Raw genomic sequence first — 5620 nt, 5'->3', positions numbered from 1 at the left:
CTCTTTCACCTAACCCTTTCTCGATGTCCGAGCCAAGTCACTATCAGAGTGCCAAGTATGCACTGCCAGCCAATTTTTAAAAAATAAATGGCGTGTTTGTTCCTTTTAGAGAATAAAGTTATACAGTGGCCCCATTAGCTGCAGGGCTCTCAGACATGAAAGGTAGACGGGTGGGAATGAGGTGAGCCAAAGAAATGACAAGTTCGGCATAGAGGAAATTTCAACCTCAAAAGATATTATGAACAATGTAAAATAAATATTATATTAAAATCTGTCCGAGAAAAATTTGATAGAACCTTTAAAAAGTTTTTTATCCCAACTTAAATAAGCTTTATTTAAAACACGTATGTATTGGAAGCAGGTCACCAATCACATGAGCCCCCTAGTAAACCTTACCAGGCATAAAACAGGGTGCTCGAGGGAAAAGTCACAAAATCAACAGGTTTTGATTCATACTTGTATACTGGGTTGAGGACTGGCTAGGGAGGTATCTGCATCATGAAAATCTACTATGGAAAGACAGGCCCACCGAAGTCACTGCTTAAGCAGAAGCCCCCCAAGAATGATTGCTGGAACAGCAGTTAAAGGGGTGGGTGCACATACTGGAAGGATGAAGCAAAGGAATGACAGAGAGTGGAAAGCCGCACATAAACATCTCATATTTTCCTATTCGATCAAGACCTTGCCATATTTGCGATTACCACCTAATCTGGAAGGCTTGTGCAATGCTAAGCACATTTAAGTTTCTTCTCTTCAATGCAAAATTATTAAACCAATTGTGCTCTTTGTGAAATTTTCGGAACCACCTTGCAATAACTTGGTTGCTTGAGCTCACGTTAACCATAATAAACAGCTGATCTTAATCAGAGATATGTGTTCTGCCACTAAGAAAATGTGGTTTTTGAGCCAAAGCTATAAAGTAAATTACACTTCACAGTAAATTTCTGAAAGGTAAAAGGAGCATAAGGCTGCCTATTCTGCTAATATTTAGTTCTTTCAAAATAATTAAAGCATTGCTTTTCAAATATGGAGACTATACTGGTAATGGACTGACAAGTACTCCTTCTTTAGGCATACTTCAACCAAGATGTAAGATGGGTCAGAATCATATTTTTTAAATCTGAGGTTGATGAGCTTCCAAAACATGAGCAGTACATGTGATTTACAAAGGTGCCCACCTCTGGAAAAAATTAAATAACAAAATCTATGTTTGCCCAACTATGTCAATTACTCCATAGTCCATTTCTTAAAGTAAGTCTGTATCTTATCTGATTTTATAAACACTTACAGAGTATCTAAACATGTTTCTAAAATTTATTTTGCATTACCAGTGCCTGGATCTCTTTAGAACAGTATGCTGCTATCATGTCATCCTTAAAGGTTTGGACATTTAGATTTTTGTAGTTTGCTTACTTTTAAATTCAGTTGGCTACATTGTTTTTGTTGTCCTGATATTTTACACCTTTTCCAGAAAATCATTATAAATATAGAATATCAAAGTAGAATTAAAGTATCTGACATTCATATACATTCAAATACTTACAAAGCCTCACATACATATTAATACGGAAAGTCTGATACTGCAAAGATAATTGTTACCAAGATTCACTTTTTAATACAGTTCTAATAAAGAAAAAAGAGCTAGACTGGGAGTGGAGAGACTTGAGTTTTATTTTAAGCTCTGGCCCTAAGTAGCTACATTTCCCTAGGGTAGTCACTTAAAACAAACAAACAAACAAACAAACAAAACCCACTTTATTGCAGTAAGAATGACACATACAAAGCTGTACATATTTAATGTATACAACTTGATGAGCTTGAAGATAAGTATACATCTGTACAACTATCCCCATAATCTACGCCATAAACATCTGTCACCTCCAAAAGTTTCCTCCTGCCCTCTTTAGTTATTGTTATTATTATTTTGTAAGAGGAACATAACATATGACCTATCTTCTTAGCAAAAATTTAAGTATACAATACAATATTGTTAAGTATAGGTACTACACTGTAGAGTAGGTCTTTAGGACTTACTCATCTTGCATAACTGAAACTGTACCATTTGACTAACGCCTCCTGTTTTCCCTTTTCCTGGCCCCTGGTAACCACCATTCTATGCTCTGCTTCTATGAGTTTGACTATTTTAGGTTTTTAATATAAGTGAGATTATGCAGTATTTGTTCTACTTCTGACTTATCTCACTTAGCAAAATGTCTTCCAGGTTCATCTGTATTGTCTCAAATGGCAAGATTTCTTCATTTTTTAGGGCTGAATAATATTCTGTTGCATGTATATAACATATATTAAAAAATCTATTTGTCTTTCAATGGACATTTAGATTGCTTTCAAGTCTTGGCTATTGTGAATAATGCAGTAACATGGAAGTGCAACTATCTCTTTAAGATTCTGATTTCAATTCCTTTGGATTTTTATTCAGAAGTGGGATGCTGGATCATATCATAGTTCTATATTTAATTTTTCGAGGACACTCCATACTATTTTCTATAATGGCTGCACCAATTTACATTCCCACTAATACTATACACAGATATTCCTTTTTTTTTTTCACATTTTGCCAATACTTTTTAGCTTTGGGTTTTTTTTTTTTTTTAATAATAGTCATAGAAGAGTCATTTTTAACTTTATTTTTTTGTGTGTCTGTTTTTTCATCATATTAAACTTGGTTCAGTTGTTCAGCCAACAAATAAACACTGAGTGCATGTTACGTTTAGGGCCCTGCTAGATGCTGGGCAATGTGCAGGGCTTTAAGAGGGTATCAAAACCAGTCTTGCTCTCTAACCATTTCCTTTAATACGTTAACTTCTCCCTCTTATCTACTTTCCATTTTGAAGTTCCCAACTTCTTAGACATTACCTTGAACTCAAGCTGTTTAAAACCATACTCATCGACTTCCTGATAAAACTGATTTTCCTTTCCTGTATATTTGTCTCTGAAGGACTACCCATTTCTCCATAATCCAATATAAAAATATTGGAATATGTTTGACTCCTCCTACACCTTCATTTGCCATTTCCAAATTTTCACCAAGACTTAATGATTCATCTACATTTATCTTGGATACACTGTTCTTTCATTCCATTTCCCCCTAATCTAGCCCAAGGCCTCATCCCTTAAGTGCCAGATTGCTTGCTGTTCTTGCTTGCCAAATTGACTTCTCTGCTTTTAGGGACTGTTGTCTCCAATCCAATATATGTAATTTCCTAAATGAAGTTTTATAAAACAACCTACAATTGCTTCTCAATGTCCTCTGCTTAGGTCTAAGCTCCTTTGTCTGGCTTTTAGGTCTGCCAATATTCTTCCCCTTCTACCATCCCAGTGTCAGACTTGTTTGATTATCACCTCACACACTTATTCTCGTCTATGCCCTAGTTTATATGACTTCCCAACTTGGAGGGACATTTCTTTTTCTCTTATTAAAAGGCAAAGCATCTTTCAAGGCTCATTTCAAGAATCAAGAATCATTTACTCCTTCTTAGAACTTCATTGAATAGCCTATATTACACTGATTTCCACTATTCTTTATTTCTAATTATTTCTAATTATATGTCCTCTACTAGATTATAAGCTTATATATTTGTCTTATACTTATACTCACATAGAATTTAGTATAATGCCAGACACATAGGACATATTAATTACATAAATACTTGTAGCTTGATTGGTCCACATTTAAGCTATGGCTGGAGAAAAAATTCTAACCTGCCAACAAACATTGTACGGAGACAGCTAGGCTAGATTTCATGGCTGAAGCAAGATGTATAAAGCATGGTCTCTAATCCCAAAAAGGTTAACATCTTCTTATTAACATCTCACACAAATATATAAAATTTGAATGTTCTACCTAAAGCTCAATTCAGACCATTAGCAACATCTTTTTTTCCCCAACCTTATTCTTTCTATCCACTCTGCACATACTTTTGTTTCTTTCCAAATCTTGGTCTGGCTGTCTTTCTTTTTTCTCATCTACACATTCACTTCCTTCAAAGATAGGTGTGGGAAGGAAAATCATGAACTGCAGGCCCCATTCAGGCCTGATTTCTCAGTTTCCCATTTCTTTGCCTTCTGGTGCCTTGAAAGAGAGGGCTTAGAAAATTTAGAGGATGGAAATCTCACAATAGGATGGGCTCTTATAATGAAGGATGGAAAGAGACAGAAGAGATCGAGTGGGTACCCTAAGGCTCCTAAGAGGAAACAAGAACCCCTTCTTGCTCTACTCAGGTTTGTTCAGATAGTTAAGGACTTCTGCAGACTGCCCTAAAATCAGAGAGACAGGACTGAATTAGAGGAAGTCTGCAGGTCCTCCTCATATCAGAAAATGGAAAACAGACTTTTATAAAATACGTTAACAATGTTTGATTATCTTTTAAAAAGTTCATTTTAAGTAAGCGATTTAAGTCTTTAAGGCTTGCTATTTATTATATTCTTCTTTAAAATTCATGTAACTATTAGTAATTAGTAAAAATTAAATTTTATACGTGTTTCATGTATAAGTTAGTTTTGTTTTTTTTTAAAGAAAAAACACGCTGAGTCTCAGTTTATTATATAGTTTATGCACAAAGAGAAGCTTGACGAGTTGGCCCACTCACTATTATTCTCCCACAGGTAAAACTCCATGATTCACAGGCTTTATGTCTAAAAGAATAAAGTTAGTGTCTGGAGGGATGACTCCATCAGTTGAACCTTAAAAAAAGAGGGTGCGAGAGAGTGGGAGTACAGGATGGAAGGATAGAGGCTCTAAAAACTTATACTCCATTATTAGATTTCTTATCCGAGATAGTCATAAGGAGAGCAGAAGAGGGAAACACCCCACAAATTCTAGTTTATATCTAATACAATATCTGTACTTAGAAAATGTGAGAACTCAAATTTCCACTTTTGAAACTTTAAGAGATTATCACATTAATGAAAACTAAGAGATAAAGTGAAACATAAAAAAGCCACTCCTTTTCATCTGCAAAATATAATACAGTGATAGATAAATCACTATTATCCTAGTAGATTTAAATTCCTTTTTGTTTATTATTGTCAGTACCAGAAAAATGTGCTTGCTTAGTTTAAGCTCTTAAACCAAAGCAGTTTTACTATCTCCTGTTCTTTTTTCTACAAGATCCAATAAAAAAACAGACTCACTAAAAAATGTTAAATATACAGAAAAAACTCTAACATTTTTGCGTAATTTCCAACAAGTTAAATATGCTTTAAAAAACATCAAAAACAAACAAACAAACAAAACAAAAACCCTCATAGGGTCAGAGGACAGATTGGTGGTTATCAGAGGGGAAGGGGATTAGGGGGTGGGCAAAAGGGGTGAAGGGGATCAACTGCATGGTAACTAGACTTTTGGAGGTGATCACTTTGTGGTTTATACAGATGTTGAATTCTAATATTGTAAACCCGAAACAGATAATCTCTTTAAAAAGCCATAAAAATCATTCTTAAAGTGAAATTCACCAATATTATAGGATTTTAAAATATATAAAAGAAATTCGGTAGGTTCAGTACAAGTAGTAGATCAGACTCAATAGCTCAGCCAAGCACCAAAAACAAGCCCAATATTATGTTACAGAAGCAACATTAACCCTTTCAGGAAACAAGTCAT

General features: G+C 34.7%; 1 protein-coding gene across 1 annotated transcript in view; it reads right to left on the bottom strand.

Annotated features, from left to right (window-relative positions):
* Positions 1-5620, bottom strand: part of ITGA1 (integrin subunit alpha 1) — a 140222-nt gene that overhangs the window by 80192 nt on the left and 54410 nt on the right. The gene's annotated exons all lie outside the window — the stretch shown is intronic.

This window comes from Pteropus alecto, unplaced genomic scaffold (genome assembly GCF_000325575.1).
Source record: "Pteropus alecto unplaced genomic scaffold, ASM32557v1 scaffold73, whole genome shotgun sequence".
NCBI lineage: Eukaryota > Metazoa > Chordata > Mammalia > Chiroptera > Pteropodidae > Pteropus > Pteropus alecto.
This window is presented reverse-complemented; position numbering and strand designations above follow the sequence as displayed.